At 39.8% G+C, this 26,887-nt stretch overlaps 1 protein-coding gene across 5 annotated transcripts in view; it reads left to right on the forward strand.

The window, feature by feature from the left end:
• Positions 1-26,887, forward strand: part of PRLR (prolactin receptor) — a 155,748-nt gene that overhangs the window by 86,217 nt on the left and 42,644 nt on the right. Inside the window, exon 1 of one of the 5 annotated variants that reach the window (XM_058564252.1) lies at positions 21,832-21,944. The exons of 3 other annotated variants lie outside the window; for them this stretch is intronic. The gene's annotated coding sequence lies outside the window, so the exon portion shown is untranslated. Of the gene's footprint in view, positions 1-21,831; positions 21,945-21,976; positions 23,594-26,887 lie in introns of those variants that run through there. One more of the 5 variants, XM_058564251.1, reaches the window with a different exon arrangement.

Here is a 26,887-nt window from a genome sequence, read left to right on the forward strand (position 1 = left end):
GTACTACTACCAAAAAACTGAAAATACTATTTTTCATCTTACTTTGTTGTTTATGCTTTTGTACTAGGATGGGATAAATTATGGTGTAGTAGCAAACAAATTTTATCAGCACGTTCCAGTTACCAGTAGCTTTATAACAAACCACCCCAACTTAGTGGTCTAAAATAACAGTCATGTTATGCTCATAAATTCTGTAGGTCAGGAAACTAGACACAGCACAGTTGGTGATGTCTCATTTCTGCTGTATGTAATGTCTGGAGTCCCAGCTGGGAACACTCAAATGGCTTGGGGGCTGAAATCATCTGGAAGCTTCATCACTCATGTGTTTGATGCCTGGCTGGGATGACTGAGACCAGCTGGGACTCTTGACAAGAGTGCCTACATGTGAATTCTCTGTGAGGCTTGGGCTCTATGATGGCTAGATTCTGAAAGGAAGAATGTAGAGAGCAAGTGTTCCAAGAGAGTGGATGCCCCCATAGAAGCTTCTTGGCTTTTTCTGACCTAGTCTTAGCAGTCATTTAGCGTCACTTCTGCCACCCGGATCAAAGGAGAGGGGAAATAGAGTACACCTCTTGATGAGGGAGAGGCAAATTCACACTGTAAGAAGACCATGTTGGATGAGAGATATTATGGGCCATCTTGATCATCTTTAGAATATACCATCTGCCATGCATTGGCTTTCAACAACAAGGGTTTATTTCTTGTTCAAACAAAGTCTGCTGTGGATCCAGACAGTTTTCCAGAGCAGATGTCCTCCTGTTGGCTTAGCAATCCAAACTACTGTTTCCATCTTACAGCTTCTCCATGCCAACTCATGATTCCACAACCACTGCTGCAAGGGAAGAGCAGCAGGGAAGATCACACACCAACTCTTAGATACCACCACCTGGAAGGGGCATAAGTCACTTCTACTCACGTTTCGCGGCTCACATAGTGACGCCTAAATTCAGTGGCGAAAGCAAATGTGGCCTTCCCGTCTGCCCAGAAAGAAAAGAGAGCTAGAAATGTTAGCAAATGACAATGTTTATCACAGCCTCAGAGATATTGCCTGAGTGGTGAAACCGTGAAATTCCCTTCAGTGCTGACTTTTGTACTTTGTCAGATCAGTTCATTCATTCTTTCATCCATCTAACAAATATGTTTTAGATGCCTATTATGTGCAATACATCATAACTAGTTCCTGGAGGGAATTCAACTACCCCCAAAAGGCATATAATTTTACTCCAGAAAACCAATTGAAACTTCAGTTGCTTTGTCATTGACTCCTGTGGGGGGAAAAAATGTCTCTCTCAGATTCAACACTGTCCTATTCCCTCCAAGGCTTATGAAATAAGACTTTTTCTATCCTTACCTCTCAAGGTTGTTGATTTTATCATTTTCATAACTAGTGTCAGTCAAAATCCTTTTTCTTTCAATATTCATCATGAAAACGTAGCTGTATTTCCAGAAAATGCAGATGGTGACTATTAATTGGACACTGCCATGGCAATCAACTGTATGATATATTAAATGGCTTTAATCCAGTTTAGAGTTATTATGCATCATCAATCTGACAGCATGATTCCCTTTGTTGTTATTTTAAAGGAAATTTAGATATCAAGTCTGCAAACAGTGGATAAGTCTGTCCAGAAGGCTCCTATTTTCTAAAAGCAGAGTTCATAGGTACATTTCAACAATGCAAGGAACGAAAACCAGCAGGAGTTCTATTTGGGGCTAGTTTGTTTTTTGGTTTTCCATTAGAAAATTGTGTTTCTAATGGAAAACCATAGAACAATCCTCACTCCCTGATGAGAAAGAATGAAGAGGAAGAAATGAACTCTATGATAGACTGAAGCAAGCATATTGTGTTTTTGGCTGGATAGCTGTCTCTCTGAGTGACTTTGGGCATGTAAAAAATCACTCTTACCCTTGGTTTATCCATGCACCAAATCATTTTATGGAATTTCCCACTGAAATTTTGATCTCACTGTGGGAGATCAAAATTGGCCACCTCAAAATATGTCTCTTTACCTTGACTATTTTCTCTGAAGGACATTTGCCCTTCCCCCAAACTGCCTAAAACAATAGACTGGGAGGGTCCTTGCTAAGCCCATTCTTATCAAAGTTCTGTTTAAGCAAAACCTCCATTTGTAAAGGTATCTCCCTCTCTGTATCGGGAAGACAGGGCGAGGGGGGGTTGACCTTATCTCTAGAAACTCTTATCAGACTCTTGGAAGGCAAAGACTTAAATCTGCATACTCTTGATTACTGTGTTTTCTGGTACTCTCCCATGGCTGACTCCTCCTCACCCAACATGCTCCTTTGTCTACCTGAATATGCTATTTAAAGTGAAAACCTCTGCCATTTGTCAAGAAACTCAGTTTCCCTGGTTTCTCCCATGTATATATGTTATAAAGCTTTGTTTGATTTTCTCCTGCTATTCAGGCTCATGTCAATTTAATTTGTAGCCCAGCCAGAAAGGACCCAGAGTGGGTAGAGGATAGTCTTTGTCCCCTTCAGCACTTAGGGGAAATTCTTAGTAAAGGCAAATAATAGGTAATATAAACAATGGAAATCATTGGAGGTACACACTAACTATAAAAAAGTATCTTCAAGATGTGTTTAAATAAATCTATGGGTGGCAAAATTATAAATCAGGGTTGCTAACACTCTTCAGCAGAAACCCCTAACTTTTGAAGTACACCCACAATGACAAGAAACCTTGTCAGAAATTATGTAAGAAACCTAGTTGTCTGCTAGTCTATCCCAGTATCATATGTGTGAGCTGGGTGAAAATTGTGTATTTATAGGATTATTATCATAGGTTTTAATTTGCTAAAACTAGGGGCTTCCTGAGGTCTTCCAAATTAGGTCAACCAGTTAGCGCTTAGATCTAGCATACCACATCTGGCTGAGCCAAAAGGAATAAACAGAGATGTTATCAAAACCACAAGCAAAACTGACAATAGGTATTCTGATGATAACTTAATCTTTTAATGAAATCTGAGGTCTTTTAAGGTCAGTCAGATGTAAACTAAGCTGAATGATGATTATACTAAAAGGAAAGTTACTAAGCAGCTCAACATGTTGAATTCCAAGAATTTTAGTTACATCATGGTAGACAAAGGGCACCAATTTCACTTACTTGCTGCTTTAGAGTCCAAAGCACTATTTTACAGCGCAAAGCTGAATTTTTCAAGGTCATCTTCTTGCATTCTTCTAAAATTTTGAAGGCTTACCAGTCCTCAAAAATTAAAAAAATTCTGTATGTATGTATATTTTTATGCATATGTCTTGCATCTTTAAAATTCTTCTTGTATGTATACTTTTAAAACCCCCAAGCATACATGCTACCTATAATTTATTTGTTTTCTATGCTTAAGTACAAATAATGGCATTTTAAAATTTGAGACTAGGGGGCCGGCCCAGTGGCTTGGCTGTTAAGTGCGCGCGCTCCGCTACTGGCGGCCCGGGTTCGGATCCCGGGCGCGCACCGAGGCACCGCTTCTCCGGCCATGCTGAGGCCGCGTCCCACATGCAGCAACTAGAAGGATGTGCAACTATGACATAACAACTATCTACTGGGGCTTTGGGGCAGAAAAAAAAAGGAGGAGGATTGGCAATGGATGTTAGCTCAGAGCCGGTCTTCCTCAGCAAAAAGAGGAGGATTAGCACGGATGTTAGCTCAGGGCTGATCTCCCTCACAAAAAAAAAAAAAAAAAAAAAAAAATTGAGACTAGGAGTCCCCTTGTTGGTAATACCAAATTCCTGTAAAATGTTAATTTAAAAAATTGTCTCTTATTTTTAAAATCAAGGTTTGAACTAAATGGCTTCTAAGATGTCTCCCTTCTCTGAGAGAAGGAAAGGAACTCCTATTTATTGGGCATGTTCCATGTGCCCTGTGCTCACATACAAGATCTTATTTAATCTCCACAACAAACCTATCTGGCAAATGTTGTTATTCTTCTCTTACAAATGAAAAACCCAAACCTCCTAAAGATTAAAGCTTGTGCAAGTTCACATGTCCAATCAGCAGTAAAGCTGGAATTCCACCCCAAATCTATCCAGCATCAAAGCCCACTCTCTCCCATCCTTGCCCCTCCTCAGCTCACATGGCAATTTGCAGTAAACAGCAGCTGTCTACCCCACATAACATTAAGCTTTCTTTTGCTCAAGAGAGGCTAGGACCCAAACCTTCTGCTCCCTTTATTGGCATCACAAAAAGTGTCACTAATTCTCAAAAAACCCATTCCCTGGAAGTTCAACCCAAACTGAACGGTTGGAATGTTGTTCATATGTATGGGATAGTTGATCCACACCCAAAGATTGACTACACAAAGTTGAGATTGAAACAATTTTCTAGATAATTAAGGTCAAAATAACTGCTATTAAAGAAAACATTTGAAATATTTAAGAGTTGTAAATGTAAAATTTTCCAACTTAAGTTAGTGCTATAGAGAGAGAGAATTTAGCCAAATACTTTTACAAGTTCAATTCTTTAAAAATGAGTGGAAAAATTAAACCTGTGATTAATTCTCTATTGTTTCCGTATCTATATTGTAAACATAAGTATATTTTACATATTGTTCTCATAAAGCTTTAAAAAGCAATTTTCTTCCAATTCTAGCATGGTGAATTCATTGACATGTCCCACCTGTGACACTCTTTTTATCCAGTTGGTTTTGTGAGATGTGCCATATGTATTTGACAAATCTTTGTTTTTTGTTCTTTTTTGCCACATTTCGTTGTCTGTTCTTTTTTGAGCATTAAAATATATTTGTCTAAGTATAAACCAAGACTGCTTTTCAGGAAGTTGATAGTGCTTTGAATTTCTTCCATATTCTAATTCTTCTAAATTGTCGTTGTTTTTAGTTTGCCTCTCCTGATTTGGAATTTATCCTTTATTTTTGGTTCTGATTTTAACAGAAGCATTTTTCTCAACTAACCCTGAGGACATCATACAATCACAACTTCTAGCTATCGTGAGTCCCATTATCATTCGGCCTCTGTTAAACTCTGCCTCCAAGACATAAATTCTGGTTGTCAGCTCCTACTTTGAGTGAAAAATGGTTGAACTGTCTCTGTATTTCATTTCAACACAGGAAAGAAATCTGCTTTTTAAAACTGTGGTTTAATAATTCCTGAAATGGGGATGAGAGCAGACTCCTGTGAAGCTGAGAAAGCGTTTTATGCTGCCACAAATGAGGGAAGAAATGAAGGAATGATGTCACTCAGGCACAGTTGGAAGCAGTGCTACTAGGGCAAGCAGTAAGTCTCAGAGAAACTGAGCGACACAGTAACTGGCAGCAGAAAAGTGGGTGTCCTGGGAGCAGGAACAGTCACAAAGCTGACATCACTTTCCCATCTGTGGGTGTCCCCTCCTCACCCAAGACTGCATTAAATCTTTGCTGTCCTTTCTAGCTGGGTTGATATGAGAAATTGTGAAACAGAAAACTCCACGAAGAATCAGTGACCTATGATCAGACAAAAGGGACTGACTTTTAATGGCTTGGCAGATGGAGTAGTGTTGGAAGGAGGGGCTGGAGCTCACTTTAGCATCCTACTCTACTGCCCAATATCCATTCCCATTCTGGGTCCCAAGAAGTTTAGGGGTAGGAGTAAGGTAGGGGTGTGTGTGTGTGTGTGTGTGTGTGTGTGTGTGTGTGTGTGGTGAGGTGATTGGAAGTTCTTTTCTGTTCCCAGGCCAGTTGGATATCTCCACTTCCCTCTTTTCTTCTTCTCCAACTCCTTTCCAAAAGATGAAAGAAGTCTTGCTTCAGAAAGTTTAGGCAACTAAATAATGCATAACCTGAATTTTCAAAAAAAGTTGACTTGATCACCCTGGTTAATTAAACAGCTGCTCTGGCAGAAGCACTACGCTCAGGGAAGCGATGGGGCTGTATTTCATGACTCTAAACCTATTCTCAGGCCTCCATCCTCTCCTACAGAGAGAGGATTAAATTTCCACACTTCTAAACCATTGACAGCATGTGTGGTGCCCCACCCTGGGCACATGTGCCAGATTTCATATTCTCAGGAGGAGTTATAATAATGTCACACACATGGGGGAGACATTGAGGTGTTCCCCAACCTTCAATTAGGAAATAGGTTTTCAGCCATATACTTAATACAATGGTGTTTAAGAAAGGGCTCTGTTAAAGTGTGTCTCTTCTTAGGAACATAAAGGCCTTTCTGGGAGAAACTTTATCTCTGATGCAATAAAATAATGTGCACATTGCTAGGAGATGTATGTTATGAAAAAAATAACTGTACTCAAAAACTTACAAGCCTGTATGCAATTAATTTGTTTACATGTCTGTTTCCCACTACACTGTAGGCTCCTTGAAGGCAAAGACCACATTTATTACATCTATATATTGTCCCTGTTATGTCCTCCACCGAGCAGCTAGTGTAGTCCCTTCTAAATAATTGGTACTAAATATGTCATACTGAATGCCTACATTGACTGACTGGTTGGTTGATAGAACCAGACTCTGGCAGTGACAAGGTGAGTCTAGCTTTGTAAGAATTCCATCATCCTAGATTTGAAGGTCACGATGAAGGATTTGTGGAGATTCTCGGTCAACCAGTTCATACCACCAATAGCTTAAGGAAATTTTATGCAGTCTATTGTGAACTGATATGCTTAAAGCGATTAGTGGCACCTAATCAGTTTAGAGGAAAATCTTTCTCCACTCAACAACATTCAAATACCATCTGCATTGGCTGTATTTTGAAAAATATTTCAGTATGAAACCCAACCCTTCTAACTCTCACAGAACATGCTGGTTTGTGCATGACTCTTCCTCCTCTGGGCTTCTCCTCCTGATTATTACTATTATGAGATGTTTAGTCAACGTGTCTAGTACTTAGGACTAATTAGAGTTGGGAAAAGTGAGTGATGAAGTAACCAGCCCAGGGCACTTACTGTTTCCTTCTGCTTTTAGTTGTTTTATTTCACTGATGAACATTTTCCTCAACCATCCAAATTCCCAAACATCTAGATTCCAAAGTGATTTACAACTCACCAGTAGCCTTGGCTACAAAACTGTCGCTTATAGTATCTGGGCTTTCTAGCTCCCTTAATGATGAGTTACCTGCACTAGGCATTGAATATGACCAAACTTGCTTTCAAAATTGAAATGACTTTAGGAATGTAAAGGCCTTTATGGGAGAAACTTAATCTCCAGTGTAATAAAACAATGTGCTCATTGCAAGGAGATGTATGTTATGAAGAAAATAACTATGCTCAAAAACACTATGAACACTATGATGCTGATGCTCACTAAAGCTTTTCCTCTTAAGTTAATGAATCAGAAATAAATGAACCTTAAACTAATAAGTATAAACAACAGAAACTCAGATTTATTATGCCACTGTGGCCCAAGAAATGCTAAGAGCAGTTAAAAGCTAACCTAGTATTACAAGGTTTTCATTGCATGTGGGTTATACGGACATCATCTGACTTTTGACACATAAAAGTCCATGTAAATAACAAGTATACTGTAAAAAGGTAAATTTTTCAGTAAATGCCTACATCAAAAAAGAAGAAATCTCAAATGAACAACCTAACTTTACACTTGAAGGCTCTAAAAAAAGGAGAACACACTAAGCCCAAACTTAGCAGATGGAAGGAAATAATAAAGATTAGAGCAGAAATAGATGAAACATAAAATAGAAAAACAACAGAAAAAGTCAACAAAACTAATAGTTGGTTTTGGAAAATATAAACAAAATTGACAAACCCATACCCAGACTAATTAAGAAAAAGAGAGAAGACTTAAACAAATAAAATAAGAAATGAGAGAGGAGCATTACAACTGATACCACAGAAATATAAAGAATCATAAGAGACTAGTATGAGCAATTATACCCTAATCTACTGGATAGCCTAGAAGAAACTGATAAATTCCTAGAAACATACAACCGAGATCAAATCACGAAGAGATAGAAAGTATGCATATAACTAGCATGGAGATTGAATCCATAATCAAAACCACCCAACAACAAAAATTCCAGGACCAGCTGGCTTCACTGGTGAATTCTACCAAAGATTTAAAGAAGAATTAATACCAATTCTCACACTCTTCTAAAAAATTTGAAGAAAAGGGAATACTTTCAAACTCATGTATGAGGCAAGCATTACCCTAATACCTGACACAGAAAGACATCACAAGAAAAGAGCACTACAAGCCAATATCCCTGATGAATATAGATGTAAAAATCCTCAACAAAACACTAGCAAACCAAATCCAATAGCACATTAAAAGGGTCATATACGCTGACCAAGTGGGATTCATCACTGAGATGCAAGGATAGTTCAATATAGGCAAATCAATTAATGTGATATGCCACGTTACCAACATAAAGGATAAAAATTACATGATTGGGCCGGCCCTGTGGCGTAGCAGTTAAGTGCGCCCGCTCTGCTACTGGTGGCCTGAGTTCGGATCCTGGGCACACACTGATGCACCGCTTGTCTGACCATGCTGAGGTGGCGTCCCCCATACAGCAACTAGAAGGATGTGCAGCTATGACATACGACTATCTACTGGGGCTTTGGGGAGAAAAAGGGCAAAAAAAAACGAGGAGGATTGGCAATAGATGTTAGTTCAGGGCCGGTCTTCCTCACTACAAAGAGGAGGATTGGCATGGATGTTAGCTCAGGGCTGATCTTCCTCACACACACACAAAAAAATTACATGATTGTTTCAATAGATGCAGAAAAGGTGTTTGACAAAATTCAGCATTCTTTCATGATAAAAACTCTCAACAGGCTAGGAATAGAAAGAAAGTACTTCAACATAATAAAAGCCATATATGACAAGCCCACAGCTAGCATCATATTCAAAGGTGAAAAACTGAAAGCTTTTCCTCTAAGATCAGGAAAAGGCAAGGATGCCCACTCTCACCACTTCTATTAAACATAGTACTAGAATCCTACGCAGAGCAATTAAGCAAGAAAAAGTAACAAAAGGCATCAAATTGGGAAGGAAGAAGTAAAATTGTGCCTGTTTGCAGATGACGTGATCTTACATATAAAAAACCCTAAAAACTCCATAAACATGCTGTTAGAACTAATAAATGAATTCAGTATAGTTACAGGATACAAAATCAACATACAAAAATCAGTTGCATTTCTATACATAAACAACAAACTATCTGAAAAGGAATTTAGGAAAACAATCCCATTTGCAGTAGCACACCAAAAAAGAATAAAATACTTATACGAGTAAACTTAACTAAGGAGGTGAAACACTTGTATACTGAAAACTGCAAAACATTGATGAAAGAAATTAAACAACACACAAACAAATGGAAAGACATCCTATGTTCATGGGTTGGAAGATTTAATATTGTTAAGATGTCCACACTACCCAAAGCAAGCTAAAGATTCAATGTAATCCCTACCAAAATCCCAATGGCATTTTTCAGAGAAATAGAAAAAACAGTTCTATAATTTGTATATAACCATGAAAGACCATGAACAGCCAAATCAATCTTGAGAAAGAAGAACAAAGCCGAAGGCATCACACTTTCTGATTTCAAAATACAGAGGCTGGCCCCGTGGCGTGGCGGTTAAGTGCACGTGCTCTGCTGCTAGCCGCCCGGGTTCAGATCCCGGGTGCGCACCGCTTGTCAGCCCATGCTGTGGCGGCGTCCCATATAAAGTGGAGGAAGATGGGCATGGATGTTAGCTCAGGACCAGTCTTCCTCAGCAAAAAGAGGAGGATTGGCATGGATGTTAGCTCAGGGCTGATCTTCCTCACAGAAAAAAGAAAATATATATATATATTACAAAGCTACAGTAATCAAAATAATACAGTACTGGCATAAAGACAGACGTAGACCAGAGGAACTGAATAGAGAGTCCAGAAATAAATACACACATGTATGGTCAACCGATCTTCGACAAAGTTTCCAAGAATACACTATGGGGAAGGGATAGTCTCTTCAACAAATGGTGCTGGAAAAACTGGATATCCACATCCAAAAAAATGAACTTGGACCCTCATCTTACAGCAGACACAAAAATCAACAGAAAATTGATTAAAGACTTAAATGTAAGACCTGAAACTGTAAAACTCCTAGAAGAACACATAGGGGAAAAACTTCATGACACTGGTCTTGTCAGTGATTTTTTGGATATAACACCAAAAGCACAGGCAACAAAAATAAACAAGTGGGACTACATCAAACTAAACGCTTCTGCACAGCAATGGAAAAAATTAACAGAACGAAAGAGCAACCTATAGAATGGGAGAAAATATTTACAAACCATATGTCTGATAAGGGATTAATATCCAAAATTTGGAAGGAACTCCTACTACTCAACAGCAAAAAAATAGTAATAATAATAATCTGATTAAAAATTGGACTAAGGATTTGAATAGATATTTCTCCAAAGAACACAAACAAATGGCCAAAAGATATATGAAAAATGCTCAACATCACTAGTCAACAGGAAAATGTAAACCAAAACCACAATGAGGTATCACTTCACACTTGTCACAGTGGCTGTTAACAAAAACAACAAAAAAGACAACAAGTGTTGTCAAGGATGTGGAAAAATTGGGACCACTGCACACTGTTGGTGGGAATGCAAAATTGTGCAGTTGCAATGGAAAACAGTATGGAGGTTCCTCAAAAAATTAAAAATAGAACTACCTGGGGCCGGCCCAGTGGTGCAGCGGTTAAGTGCACGCACTTTGCTTTGGCGGCCCGGGTTTCACAGGTTCGGATCCCAGGCACACACCAAAGCACCACTTGTCAAGCCATGCTGTGGCGGCGTCCCATATAAAGTAGAAAAAGGTGGGCACGGATGTTAGCCCAGGGCCAATCTTCCTCAGCATAAAAAGGGGAGGATTGGAATCAGATGTTATCTCAGGGCTGATCTTCATCACACACACAAAAAAATAGAACTACCGTATGATCCAGCAATCCCACTTCTGAGTATATATCCAAAAGAATGGAAAGCAAAATCTTGAAGAGGTATTAGCACTTCTCTGTTTGCTGAAGCACTGTTCACAGTAGCCAAGATGTGCAAACAACCTAAATGTCCATCAACAGGTGAAATGAAGAATGTAGTATCTACATACAATGGAATACTATTCGGCCATTAAAAAGAAAGAAATCCTGCAGTAAGTGACAAGATTGATAAACTTTGAGGACATCATGCTAAGTGAAATTAGCCAGTCACAGAAAGACAAATACTGCATGATTCCACTTATATGAGGCATCTAAAATAGTCAAATTCATAGAATCGAAAAGTGAAATGATGGTTGCCAGGGTCTAGAGGGAGGAGGATTGGGGAGGTACTAATCAACGGGCATAAAGTTTCAGTTAAGCAAGATTAGTAAATTCTGGAGATCTGCTATATGATGTTGTACCTATAGTCAACAATAATGTATTGCACGCTTAAAAATTTTTTAAGAGGGTAGATCTCATGTTAAGTGTTCTTATGCGATAAAATAAATTTTTTTGAAAACTAAGCATGCTGTGGTGGGGGCTGAGCTGTTTATTTTCCTATCGCAACTCCGGTTGCCTTAGTCATTGATAAAGGGAAACGTAGGCTATTTCTTATATTTTTTGACACAGTTTTGTAAAGAGAAGTTTCTAAGCAAAGAGAAATGAATTTTGTTTTGAAGTATTAAGCTTTTAGTTATTGTTTCATTCAGTCAGCAACATTTGTCGTGAGCCTGCCGTGAGCCAGGCACTCCACAAAGTTTCGGAGATACAAAGGTGAAGTAAGACTCCTGTCTTCAAGATGCTCATAATGGGCAAGGCAAACATCTTTTATTTTTGAGTTGCGATAATGCAATGATAATAGTGTGTGCAAAGTAGAGTAGATGCATAGAGGAAGCGATGAAAATGCTCAAGCAGAGTTCAAATAACCCTCTAATATACGCCTTACCACAAAAGGGCTTTTACAGGGTACGTTTTGTAGGACTAGGCAACTTCCAATGATTCATCCAACCTTAAGGTTCTAAGAGCTTTGTAGAGTGGGGACTGCTTCCCTTAACCAGGAAGGAAGGAAGTCCTTTAGTGTGCAGTTGACGTAAATTCGGTGTTGTGCACTTTTTCTTGCCATCATTCTATCAAACAGAGGAGCAGACTCTGAAAAGCAACATTTCTCTTCTTGTCTTTATTTTGTCTTTTCATTAAACTACTCTCAGGGCAACTGGATGCTTTAGCAATAGGTGTCAGAAAAAACAGGTAGGTATTTCTGTGCAGTAAAAGAGAGCCTGTGCTCTGTGACCAGCATAACATTTATGAAATCAATTTTCTGTACCTGCTGGATCAGGCTAATGTGAGAACTAGGTTTCCACAGCCCATCGTATTTTTTTCCTGGGTGATTTGACAGGGCTGATGTTTTATGTCGAACACAGAGGGAATGAGCACTCTTCTAATATATTCATTCCTTGCCTCACTGTGCTGGTAAATAATATGCATATGGTAATTTGAGAAACACAGTGTTCCCACAGCTCTTTTTTTATTCCTGGAACTCTGTCTTTTGTAAATGCCTCAAAAATCAGAAGTAAAATTACCTCAAAATTTGATTTTACATTCCCCCTATTCTCACTTTCTGGTGTCCACACAACACATGTAGTACATTCTTCTCTGTTTTGACCAATGTTTTTAGACAGCACAGCCCCTTCTGCTCATACTTTTACCGGAGAATGTTCTAGAATAACTCAATGAAGACTCATTCATTTGTTGATTTACAAATATATATTAAGCACCTACTGTGTGCCTGGTACTATGCTAAATCTTAAACATGGAACAAAGAGAAAGATGGAAGCCTCTGATTCAGGGAACTGTTTTTATTTCTATTTTTTGAAACTTTTTCTAAATCTGTTGCATCATATAAAGACAAAAGAGAACAAGAAATGGATGCCTTAACTAGCAATGGATTAATAATGAATGAGAGAACACAAAAGCTCTCCAAAATACATGATTTCAATCAGCAGTTGTGAATAAACTGATAAGCTGGAAAAAGAGCATGATTGGGCCCACGTATTTGGGGAAGAAATCCCCATTTATAGACTTGGCATATTATAAGCAGATGCATAGATCAGTTTTCTTAAAAGTAAGTGAATTCATAAATGTGTTTTACTGAGAGTAGCACTTAATTTACGTATATGTAAACTGTCAGAATGTTTTAGTCCTTTATGATCAGTAATTCTTTCATTAATTCATTTAACAAATATTTATTGACCTGCTACTGTGGATCAGTTAGCTATTGTCATAGACACTGGGAATTAAGGGTTCTACCCTCCTTGAGTTTACATTCAGATGAGAGGACAATGAAAAGCAATAAATAGACAAAAAAAAATACCAGATATTAGAACTTGTGACGTGTGCTATGAAGAAAACAAGCGGTGTGGATGCGTGCACGTGTGTGTGTGCGTGTGTGGGTAAGAGGATACTTTACATAAGATGACCAAGTGGAGCCAATCATGCAAATGAAGGAGGAAAAGAATTTTAGGCAGAAAACAGAATATTTACCTATAAAAGATAGCTCTGCCTGGACAAAAGCAGTATACAATTATCTAAATCAGGAGTTGACAAAGCCCGCTCACCATCTTTTTTTTGTGTGTGTGTGAGGAAGATCAGCCCTGAGCTAACATCCATGCTAATCTTCCTCTTTTTGCTGAGGAAGACCAGCTCTGAGCTAACATCTACTGCCAATCCTCCTCCTTTTTTTCCCCAAAGCCCCAGTAGATAGTTGTGCGTCATAGTTGCACATCCTTCTAGTTCCTGTACGTGGGATGCGGCCTCAGCATGGCCCGACAAGTGGTGCATCGGTGCGTGCCCAGGATCCGAACCCCGGCCACCAGTAGTGGAGCATGCACACTTAAGCACTAAGCCGCGGGACGGGTCCTCACCATCTGTTTTTAAAAATAAAATTTTAGTCCTGTTTTGGTAAATAGAGTATTTTGGAACACAGCCATGCCTATTGTTTTACATATTGTCTGCGGCTGTCCACCCTCCAACAGCAGAGCTTTATTGTTGCAACAAAGACCCTATGTCCTGCAAAGCTGAATGTATTTACTTATCTAGCTCTTTACAGAAAAAGTTTACCAACCCTTGATCTAAATCACCAATTTGAATAATCATTACATTTGTTGTCTTTTTTATTCTGTTGTCTTTAGCCCTATGAGGTCAAACCAATGGTTTATGGAAACTCTCTTAAAATGCATTTAGTGATGACAGCCGAAGTTTATTGAGTGATGTTGTCCCAGGCACTCTTTTAAGCATTTTACGTGAATTGCGTTACACGACAATTGCTCACAACAGCCCTATGCGATGGGTACTATTATCACTTCAGCTTATAGATAAGGAAACTGAGACACAGAGAGGTTAAGTAACTCACTTGATGTCACACAGCAAGTAAGTGGTGGTGTCAAGATTCAAAACCAGACAGCCTCATCATAAACACTATCCTAAACTGCCTTGATGATTTTAGCATCCTTCAATTCCATCACCATAACAGATTCTGTTGCTTAAAACTGCCTATCTACTCCTAATTTGAGCAAGTAAACAAACACCTTGCCCCAAAGAATTTACAACTTGTTTTGGAGCCAGACGTTATGGTTATTCCTTGCTTAGCATTCAGAATGTAAAGAAAGTTTCAAGAAATGATGTAATGATATCAGGTGGACACGATCCCTGTCCTCATGGAATGGCAGGGATAGGAACCAGTAAAGAGAAAATGAACATACAATGGAGTGAGTGTTATTATGAACAAAGAGCAGGATGATAGAACAGTCCAGAGCCATGACACTAAGAGTTGGGGGTGGAGGATAAGGTCAAGGAAGGCTCCCTAAAGGGTAGATTTAGAAGGTGAAATTTATCAGACTCAGAGTATGGGGAGGGAGAGGATTGGAAATTAAGGAGTCAAGGATGACATCTGGTTTCATCATCAACATTTGGTTGAATTATTAGCCTTTTCTCGGTATACATTTCTATACACATCTGAAATTGATACTCATCCATTCAAATTAAGACACATTCTGTAATTTTTCATGGATTGTGTTTCAAGATAGCAAGAGAATCGATCCAGCCTCGCTTTGCTAGTAACCAGCTGGGGGATTTTGGGAAAATCACTGAACTTTGCTCAGCCTCAGTCTTTTCATCTTCATAAGGATATTGAGCAAAATGATTTTCATGGTTCCTTGCACCTCTAAAATGCTACCTTTTTAAAGCCTGTCCTTCTCATATAATGCTTTCCTAATTTCCATGGCTTCTTGTGGAATTTCCCAGTTTTGAACCCTAGGATGGTATATCTGTTAGAATTCTATTTACATTGCGTGTCACACCAAACCTGACTGGGCAGGAACTAAAGCAAAGTCGGGATTTTCTTTTTCTCAGGTATTAAGGAATCCAGAGGTAGGCAATTCACGGTTGATGAGGTAGCCCAACAGCGGCATCAGGGATCCAGGCTCCTTCAATATTTCTTCTTAGCCATCCATGATCCCAAGTCACCTGCTGCAGCTCCAGCTTCATGTCTGGGCTTCAGGCAAGAAGAAGGGATATCAAAAAGGGCAAAAGTCAAGGGCTACCTGAATTGGCTTTCTTTGAAAGAGCTTTCCCAGAAATTCCTAGCGGCATTTGCTGAAATCTCATTGGGCAGAACTGTGTGACATGGCCACCACTAGCTATAGGGGACGCTGGGAAATGCTCTTTTCTTTGGTTGGGTACACTGATACGCTAAACTAAATGAGGATTGTTTGGATAAGGAAGAAAGGGAAAAAGGAGGTTGGGTAGGAAACTTGCATCATTTGCTGAAGGTTAGTCAGATGTAATATTCAAAATACTTAAAAACAGGTCCGGCATAGCCACTCACCAACCAGAACAGATGCTGTTCAGCACCCTGTAGCTGTACATACCAGCTGAAGGGCAGCCCTCACGTTTTTCTGCTTGGCATTAGCTGTGTATCACTTAACAACGAGGCTCCAGTCGGAGAAATGCGTTGTTAGGTGATTTCATCCTTGTGCAAACTTCATAGAGTGTACTTATGCTAACCTAGATAGTATAGCTAGCTACACACCTAGGCTATATAGTACTAAACTTATGGGACCACCGTCATATAAGATGAGGTATGCGTTCCGGGGTGACAAGTCAGATTTTAAAAGGATTCGGGACTATTCACTCACATTTAGCAGATTAGTAGCAACCAAAATGTATTGCCTCTGACAACCCCTCCATGTTAGGAGAATTTCTTCTCCTACCACGACTGTGGTGCATGACTGTGTAGTCATTGCATATACGACGGTGGTCCCATAAGTTTAGTACTTATGTGGCTCATGATCGTGTAGTCATTGCATATAGCTGTCGTCCCTCCCCCCCCAACATAATAAGGCCTAAGTCCATCAAGGACAGGACTATCTTTTGCATATATTCCTTCCATTCCCCAGGAAAGTGACATTTATATAGAGTAAGTGACATTTATATAGAGTAAGTGTTCACTTTTGTTGAAAGGAGTTGAATTATCCCTATTATAATCCAAGGATGAGATAACCAGACAAAAAAGTGTTCAAATTATTACTTATTCTGTTTCCTCGGGAATGAGTGACTCCTAGGAAAGGTGACTGTATAATCCTAAATGCCACAATGCAATTGATTGTAAAACCAGCAGATGGATATGGGTTTTGAAGGTTGTTCAATCTCTTACGACTATTCAAAGGATTATTATAGATTTAGAAAAAGAAAAAATGTCTTGGCTGAAATGAAAAGCTTCAGGCATAATAGAGGTTCAGAAAACCTTTCTCTTCATTTATTAGGTTGAATAGAACTAATAAGGAGCCACCCCCACCCTGTTAAAGAATCAAATAAAATCAGTTCCTTAAAGAGTTGCTTCTAGTTCTTCCAGCCTGTAATAAGCCTAATAGTGTATTATTTCTTCTCACTCAAATCTTGGGTAACCGTAATGCTCAGAGGCTGGGATGGAACATTTTACTTAATTTAATTTTCTTACAGATTTGAGATTAACTCAAAAATTCATGTATCAATCCTTATTCTTTAAAAAAAAAAAGTTATATGTTTTATGTTCAAAGTTTAATTTTCACCAGTTAAATTTTTTCAAGTGCTTTTATTTTCTCTGTTTTACTCATTTTTAGATGATGTTTCAGTTTCTACTACATTTTTTCATTTGCTCCAATTCTCCAGTTTATTCTCCATTTCATGTGTTTCTTGAAATGCAATGCAAGTATATCCAAAATTATTTGGAGAATTAGTGGGCTACCAAGAAAAAAATATACTTGTAACATCCAATTTCCAAACTGGTTTTGGAAAGACCTATCTTTGAATCATCATTTCCATTAAAACACCTCTCAAATGCAAATTATTCTACGGCGTAATAAAGGTTAGAATATAATGGGTACTTTTTTTCATTACTTCATCTGTAAACTCTTGGTTTGGCTCCTTTTAACATTTGAGGCATGTGCCTGTATCTATGATCCTCTAGGGAAATCTATTTTTATGTTCCTACCTGGTTAACTTTCTTTATTAATAAAGTATGATGGGTTATCTTCTTTGTACATACATCTTCAATTCTAAGACGAACTTTGTTATTTTTACGTATTTTATTATCTTTGAAATTGGGATACATCTTTAAATTTGGGGCATATTGTAATTTAATGAGAAGATTTCTTTTTCTTGGCAGTAAATAAAATAACGGTAGCAAATAAAACAATTGGTAGCTTCTCAGCTGTGTTGAAATAATCTCCAACAGTAATAGCGTACTTTTAAGAATTTCAAGATGATCCAGGAGCTTACTCTGAACCATACAATTGTTCCTGACTGGTGTCATATTATATCCTAACCCGAATGAGTTTTAAATCTTTGAAAATAGGAAATAAGAATAAGTGTATAGATACTTTTCCTTTTGATTCCCTACACAGGATGGTTTTTATTAACTACAATTTTTGAATCTCATTGACATATGTCTTGCAAATAACTAACAAAACCAAAATATACATCCATTTTAAAGGGTGTCCTGTTTTCCATAAATTTCCAAGCCTCCTTTCACTCCTCCTTCACCAAAACAGCAAACAAATCACTAAATCTTGGCTGCCCATCTACTCAACAAGAATGTTATATTACCATGACATCTTCTCTTTTTTAAATTGTGGTAAAATACACACAACATAAAATTTACCATCCTAACCTTTTTTTTTTTTTTTGGTGAGGAAGATTAGCACTGAGCTAACATCCGTTGCCAATCCTGCTGCTGATAGGTCTTCACCCTGCTGCCACCTTCCCCATCAATCAGTCAACTTCCAGAGCAGTAGTTCTCAACCAGGGGCAATTTTGCCTCCCAGGATATTTGGCACTATTTGGAGAAATTTTTTACTGTCATGACTAGAGAGTTAGTACTGGCATCTAGGGAGTAGAGTCCAGGTATGTTGCTAAACATCCTACTATTCACAGGTCAGCCCCATAACAAAAAACTATCTAGTCCAAAATGTCAGTAGTGCTGAGGTTGAGAAGTCTGGCTCTAGAGATCTTCCTCCTGATCTACTTGCCTCTCTTCCCACAACCAACTAACTTCTTTACCTCGTACTCGACACGCTTTTAAACTGGCCTCTGTGAACCCTAAGGAGGTGCATGGATGGGCCTCAAGGAGGCCATAAACTCCCAAAAATGCTTGCAAAATATTGTCATTGTGTATATATTTTTTTTTTAATTTATATCGTGTGTGTGTGTGTATGGCAAGGTTTGGGAAAAGGGCAGTGCATGGATTTCATTAAACTCTCAAAGGTTTTTTCTATTTGAATTCTATGTATTAGTTCTGCTTAGTCACCTCTTGAGTTTGCTAGCGGTTTCAGCTCACCCTAGAATCATGGCCACATTGCTGTCTTTCTACTTCATAACTTCTCAGCTTCTGCTCTTACTGCTGGTTTCTTTTTCTTGTTAACATTTCCCAGTTCAAATTCCCAAGATAAGGAATGTGATAATCACTGCTCTCCCCTCTTTGGGCAGAGCTTTTCACATGGGATGCCTTCGTGGGCCCCTGACAATCCTATACAATAGCTGCCCTGGGATCCTGGTCAGATCCACAGGGAGACAAAAAAGGCCAGTGGCGAGCAATGTCACCCAGTACAAAATATGGACATCCAAGGCAGGCTACCTCAGAACGGGCACTGATCGGGGCAGGCACCACGATCACCATGTCTGACAAAGATGACCAGATAATCCAGGGGTTGGATTCCGGGTAGAGAAGCCACAGGTCATCTGGAAAAGCAGGAAGGGCGTGGAGTCAATCTTAAACAGAATGCAGGATGCAGCAAGGACAAGCAGAGATTCCGAACTCAGTGAGGAGGGTTGGTGGAGTCAAGTGGGAACGGTAATCCAGGGACCGGGAAGAAGGGTCGGGGCTCAAGTGGTCAACGTAATCAAGACGGAATAAGCACAGATGCAGAAGCAAAAACGGACCCATAGAATCAAACGGATCAGCAAAGGTGAGGCAGTGTATCTCCCTCTTGCTACCTTATTGTCCTCCTTCCTCACTAGAAGCCAGTTCACATAAAAACTGGATCAAGAGGCTTGTAGGACAAGACAGCCGGAAATGCTGTGTGCGCTGAGGAAGTCAGGGAGCCAGAAAAGAAAGCAGCTCTGAGAGATTTGCCTCGTCCTTTGGGCCACTCGTCCTCTATATGTGTTCCGTCTCTTTCTGTCCCTCTCTCCTTCCCTTCGCTTTTTCCTTAGCTGATTTCATGAGGAGACAATTATTTTGTTTTTCTGACTGAATAGTAGAGAAGTATTTGTTTCCTAATTCTTAATTTTAAAAGCAACAATATAGAACTCTCTAAGGAAAAATAACACAAAACTCTAAATCACATTAAATTATGTTTTTATTCACGTAGACTTAAATGGATTATTCTCCTTTGGGTCAGTAGATGCAAAGAAAAAAAAATATTCCTTGACCCAATCTTTTAGAGATGGCTTAGGTGACTGGGATGCATTATACCATCCCCAAGAAGTACCTTAGAACAATAGTTCTCAAATTTCATCGCACATTAGAATCCTGATGTTCAGGCAGCGGCACCCCACACTGTTAAATCAGTGTGTTTGGTGGCAGGGGAGCCAGGAATCAGTATTTGTTAAGGTTTCCTGGTGATTACAATGTGCAGCAGATTTGGGGAACCACTGCCTTACACGTTGTTTTAATAAAGCCCCATATTGTCCTGCTATCTTGCTACTTTACCTTTCACCAAAAAGTGGAATGTGACAGAAAGGATTTTTTTTTTTCAGTTAATTGTGATTGTGCTCTAATTTACTGCCAGGAGGCAACCATCTGGGTTGTTACTTATTTGAGTCAAAATAGCAGGCGGGCTAGCATCTCGGCATCCTGTAGTCAAAATGATTGATTTACCAACTGATTTTTTGGTTGTTAGTTTAATCTTGAAGTTTCTAACTCAGTATTTTAATTTATTCAGACCCAACTATGGACCCTGAGGATTTTCTAGTTTATTTCCCATCTTGTTCTCCAGAGTCAGTGGAGAGCAATGAGGTCTCCCCAGCGCCAGGTCTTTGTGTGATAATCCGAGGAGAAAGTAGCCGTCAGAACCCCTCAAGCAATACCTCACCATCTCAGTGAACATTTCAAGAGCTCACCCAATTCCAACTCTGTCTCAGCTTCCTGGTTTCTTTTCCATCTTCATATGTGAAGAGTTTTGTCGTTGTTTTTTAATAAACATAGTTGAAGAGACTATAGGGCCTGTTTCTGAGTGCATTCCATTGTGATGGCATATTCTCATGACCTCTAGGCAAAAAGGAGAGTGTGACCTTTCCTGTGCTCCTAGCGACTGTATCCTTTGCTAGCTCATCACTCCTCATCTGCTGGTGCACAGCCTTTAAGGAGAGAAAGCAAACCCTATGAGGAAGGGATCGGACTTAGGGCTGCCCAGTGTCATAGGAAAAGCCTAACACACAACTTAATGGTCTTCGAAAGCTTGACAGATTAGTAGAAAGAAATTTTAGGGTAGTTGGTCTCTATTTCCACAAAGAAAATAAGTTAAAGTGCAGTTAATTGGGATTTTAGTGAGCCAGAGACAATAACTTTGGAATTAAATAATAGATTTGACTCCTAAGAAAGCCTGTGGCATCTCCATTCCTCAAGAGACAGTCTGCTGTAGAATGGGGATCAGAGGAATGGGTCACAATCCTACCTTGGCCTCTAACTTGCCACGTGACTATGACTTTTCAGGGCCTCAGCATCCCCATCTGTCAAGTAAGAAGTTAAGCTGGGTGATTGCCAAAGTCCCTCATCGTGTACTAACACTCTATGATATTTAAAAACAGGACCTGTGGCTTTCTGTCTTGAGGGTATTAATAGAAGCTGGTTATCTGAGGTTCCTTCCAGCTCAAGAATTTACAGACTAATTCACCAATTTGTTTTCTATTTTGAATTGCAAAAATATAACCAGATGCATTAGATGATACCAAAGAATTATTAATAATTCTGTTAGGTATGAAAATAACACTATAGTTGTGTAAGAATATGGTCATAATTGCTAGATATACATACTGAAATAGGTAGCGGCAAAATAACACGATGTCTGGGATTTGTTTTTTAAAAAATAATAAAATAAAATAATATATCCAATAATATATCCAGATCTCACAAGATGCCTTTTGGGCTGGCAACCTTTCTGAATATAGAATCTATGTTCTAGAAAAGGAGTCAGGAACCTGGAGTATGCAGATGTTGATTGTCTTGAGTGTTCTAGACACAGAGCCAAGAGACTAGATGCTTTAGAGGCCACACAAAGCTTTTCCTGAAGATCTGCGATGTAGAGCTTGAATTAATTTACCTTTTCCTTCCTCTATGCTATATGGATAGGTTGGTATGCTGAAAGCAATTTCCCCTGAAGAAAATGGAAGCCCTGAGAGGTTTTAGTGACTTTGCTGAGGACACATAATAATGGCAACATCAAAGCCAGAATGAAGAGTGAAGGGTGACGTTCTATGACTACCTCTCTTCCATACTCCTTCCACTCCTGCTGGGGAGTATCAAAAGTATAAATATGCCTTTGGCACCATTTGTCCTGTGGGATTTTTGCATCTGTCCAGTATTCAATCCAATATACCATCCAGTAGCCAGACCTGGTGGTCTAGTGGTTAAGATTCGACGCTCCCACCACCACAGCCCAAGTTTATTTCCTGGTCAGGGAACCACACCACCTGTCTGTCAGTTGTCACGCTGTGGCAGCTGCATGTTGCTGTGATGTTGAAAGCTATGCCACTGGTATTTCAAATGCCGGCAGGGTCACCCATGGTGAACAGTTTTCAGCGGAGCTTCCAGACTAAGACAGACTTGGAAGAAGGACTTGGCCACCCACTTCCGAAAAAATTGGCCATGAAACTCCTGTGAATAGCAGCAGAGCATTGTCTGATATACCACCGGAAGGTGAGAGGATGGCGCAAAAAGCCCGGGCAGGGTTCCACTCTGCTGTACACAGGGTCTCTAGGAGTCGGAACCAACTCAACAGCACTAACAACATCAACCAGTATCCAAGACTCCTTAACCATTTTTAAAGCTCTTTCTAGTGGTTAGAGCGCTCCCTTAAACAAAAAGCTCCTTTAATAAGACCTCATAGCACTGAGCTTAGAGCACCATCAGTGGCTTCTTACAGGACATTAGCGACTTTCCCACTGGAAGAGGCAAGGATGTTGCACCAGACTAGGACGTGTGCTGTGTCCAGATTAGTCAGGCTGACCAAATCCTATACATTCCAACTATTTTCACTGATTAAAAATGCTATCAAATTTTAAATTGGTTCATAAAAGAAGTATGAATTGGTCACAGAAAAGGTGTTTATATAAGCATACCGGCCCACTCAGATACAAACCATCTGACCTTGTGAGAAGGTTTCCATTTGTGTCCTCTGTTGTGGCTAGGCTCCTGACTTTACACAGTTTTAGAGCTAAAAATCCACTTCTGTCTGGAAAGTGATTTTTGACGAGAAGGATTGAGAGAACAGCCCAAGCTCTGTGGCCAGTGCCAGCCCCTTCAGAAACACATGTCCCATCCTGTGTGACATGCTCCAGAGAATCCAAGTGGTCGGATGCTGCCAACGCAGTGATGGCAGAGTAGACTCAAGGTTGTTGCAGTGGAAAGGGCTGCTCAGGATTCGTGACTCATCCCCTGCAGCCTGCCCTTGCTCTGTTGGCTCTTACCCCTCTCAACTCTTCCTTCTCAGCCTGCCTCATCCTCTCTGCTTTGCCAAGAAACCACAGCTGCTTGGAATCTAGCCATTTTGATGTTGCAGGTGAGCTGTAAACCAAATCAAGCCAAACCAAACAAATCCAACTACCATCACAAGCAAGTTATCCAATTATTGTTTTTTTGCAATGAGGAGAGGGGCAGGAAGGGCCTTATGTCTCACAAGGCAAATATTAATCTGACTGAAGAGTTAGCTTGTGGAGGGATAATCACCAAACAAGTTGGTGCTCATCAGAGCTGCACAGACTGGTCACTGAGGATGTTCGGAGCTAAGAACAAACCCTACCAGGCACCCTTGGTAGATCTAGCAAGCTCTATGCCCTCGCCTTCTGCATTCTGAAGCAAGCATCCAAACTTTGCCTGGCTTACAGCATGCCCAGGGTAAGTCACCGGGATTCTTGGATTCTAGGTGGATTTCCTGGTGCCACAGCTCTCTTCTTTCTCGCACGCGGTGAGGATCAGGCCCTCTGGGAGGTCGGGGAACAGTGAAAGTAGGTTTGTAGAATCCAAGCCCCATAGCCCCTCTCACCCCACTGCTTGGCACTTTACCTGCCCTCTCGGGTTGGTAAAGGGAAAGTGGAAAGGAGTCACTGGCAGAGGATGGAAGGTGAAGGGAAGGGGAAGAAAAGAGAAGGAAGGGGAAATAGGTGTCAAAGGGGAAAAAAATTAATAATGGGTAAAATTACATTATATGGTGTAATGATCTCTGAATGATAGACAGAGTGGATTTAGCCAAGATACTGGAATCTTTCCAGATTTCAGGACCTCCTCCTATCTTACAACCAGTTGGGCGTCTACTCCACATTCACCATGATTAATCCCTTGCCCTTTGTGTAAATCCTCCCTACCCGTGTTGGACCAGAGAAGCAGAAGGTAGAGTAAGTGTTCTGTCAGAGCTGCACAAGACCACGGTGGCTCATCTCTTGGCAGCTCATTTAGGAGTACAGGAAAGCTGAGTGGAGAACAAGACTCTCTCAATATTTAGAAACTGGATTGGGATTTCTGTCAAAAGATATGATTTTGCCATTTACTCAGTTGCTTGTACAGTAAGTGGAGCAAATCAAGAATACTAAGGAGAGAACTTTTTTCTCTGATGCATAAATGTCAATCATAATTTTTCAGAGTTCTTGCAATTGGCATTCCAGTTCTGGTCTAACTCCTGTTGTAGTGCAAACTTATTGAATAAAAGCTGTCTACGTTTCCACACTATCACCCAGAAAGGAGAGAATTCGAACATCTTTTCTTTTTTTTCCACCAGTTTCTGTCTGTCATGCTTTGTATCCATTAACAATTCTGGTTCCTTTTGCAATCTGGAGCCGCAGAGGCCCTGTTCTGGGTCACCTCTGATTTGGGACAGTGGGTTCCCAGCAGTAAAGTTTTGGAAGGGAAAGAAAGAGAATACAGGGAAGGGGCCAGAGATGGAATCAGATTTGGTTTGGCCTGAGACTTGTACTTAATAAATGAATTAACAATTATTTCTGGAACTCGGACTTCCCAGGAGTCAACTACTTGATGGACAGGTTAAAAGTGACAACAAGATTAATTATCAAGGCGCTTGGGGGTGGGGGCAGGGAAGAGGGGGGATAAATGTTTTCATATTCATACTGTATTCAAAAAGAGTATTGCTGATATTGAGGGCTGCTGAACACGAAAGAATATCTATTTTCATTTTTGCAAGTAAGCAGAGGAAATAACACACTACTATTTCTTTTAAACAGCTTTATTTTGATATAATTTACATACCATAAAGTTCACCTGTTTAAAGTATATAACTCAGTGGCTTTTAGTATATTTCTAGAGTTGCTGCAACCATCATCATAACCCAATTTTAAAACATTTCATCACCCCAAGAAGGAACCTAGTGCACATTAGCAGTCATTCCCCAGGCCCCTTTCTCCCCACCCCCAGCCCCTGGCAACCAATCTACTTTCTGTCTCTGCTGATTTGCCTTTTCTGGACAATTCATGTAAATGAAATCATACAATACACAGTCTTTTGTGACCAGCTTCATTCACTTAAGATAATGTTTTTGAGGTTTGTCTATGTTGTAACATACATCAGTACTTCATTCTCTTTATTGCCAAACAAGATTCCATTGTAAGGATATACCATATTTTGTTTATCCACTCATCAGTTGATAAACAACACACTAGCATTTTAATTAAAAGAGCAAATTGCCATGATCTCTGTAATCTGAGTTGAACACCTTTTTACCTGTAGGTATGAGTTAATAAAACAGTTATTGATCTTAATAGCTTGGATTTAAGGGAATTTAGTATTGGCAGCAAAAATGATTCCTATGTAAGTTTGTAGAGAATGGATGTTGGCAGGATGACCTAATGATAATAGCATAATAAGGTCATAATATTTATATTTGTGTTTCTAAATTATCTTAGTAGAGTGGGTCTGTATTTAAGAGTATTGACTCTTCCCTTCTAATAAAATAACTTTAGAATGTATGAAATCTTTGTAGTGACGTGCACATGGAATATAGCACCTGCCTTTGTGTTAAGCCAAGTTCACAGCCGAGTTTGAGCTCAACCTCCATAGCTGGTCTGCTAGGGGTCTGCTGCCTGCACTGTCCTGTTTGTTGTGTCGGCTTCTGTCTTTCCCTGCTTCCTGCTCAGGTACAAATGAGGAGGCATGGAAAAGAGGAGGGATAGGAAGCAAAGAGGGTTCCACAGGTCTTAGATGTTGCCCTGGGGTCCATATTCAGGCAGTTCTCACTGAAGGTGGCAAAACTTTGGTGCCCACTCTTCTTATGTGGAGAGCAGTGGCCAGACTGAGGGCTCTGGAATCCTTGCATGGCCATTTCCTATCTGTGGGATGTTGAACAAGTACTTAACCTCTCTGGTTCTTGTTCTCATCATCAAAGTGAAGATATTCATAGTTCTTATTTCCTAGAGATGCTTTGAGGATTCCCATAATTCCTGGTACATAACAAATGTGCAATTAATGTTAAATGTTAATATCATTAGCATGTATTAATTACTTGCTATTTCCTGGATACTGTGCATACTGGATACTAATCCTCACAACAATCCAAAGAGGTAGCTAAAGGTATTCTCACTTTACAGATGAAGAAACCGACATTTGGGGAACTTTTATGTGTTCCTCAAGGTCACATGGCTAGAAAGTGGCACAAGTGACATTTATACCCCTCTTGGTCTGGTTCAAAATACACACATCCATTGGACCATGGCAACTATATGCAATGAATCAGGCCAGCCAATACGCTGTATACTGGGATATAGCTATAACAACACACACAAATTTGTTTTAATAAAAATGAATGATTGGGTTGGGTCACTTTGGAATATTATGTCACCAAAATCCATGACGAGAAAACAGAAATAAGAGCCTGGGATGAAGCTGTTGGAACAAATACAGGGCTTGAAGAAACTCAGAGTAACGCAAATCATCCACCTGGATGCTATGTCCTCCCAGCTCTGGGGAGCTGGACCCCCCAGTTTGTGGAGACTAAAAGAAACTGCACGTGGCACTCTCGGGCTAAAGATGGTACATTGACTCATTTCCATCAGCTAGGGAATTAGTTGATATTCCATTTCTCAACTTAATGGTTTAAGATGTTCCCATTGCCATCAATGGTTTAAGATGTTCCCATTGCCATCACCACTCACCCACCAACAGCACTTTTAAATTAGTCTTGAGAAC

The sequence above is a fragment of the Diceros bicornis genome, chromosome 20 (assembly GCF_020826845.1).
Source record: "Diceros bicornis minor isolate mBicDic1 chromosome 20, mDicBic1.mat.cur, whole genome shotgun sequence".
Classification (NCBI taxonomy): domain Eukaryota; kingdom Metazoa; phylum Chordata; class Mammalia; order Perissodactyla; family Rhinocerotidae; genus Diceros; species Diceros bicornis.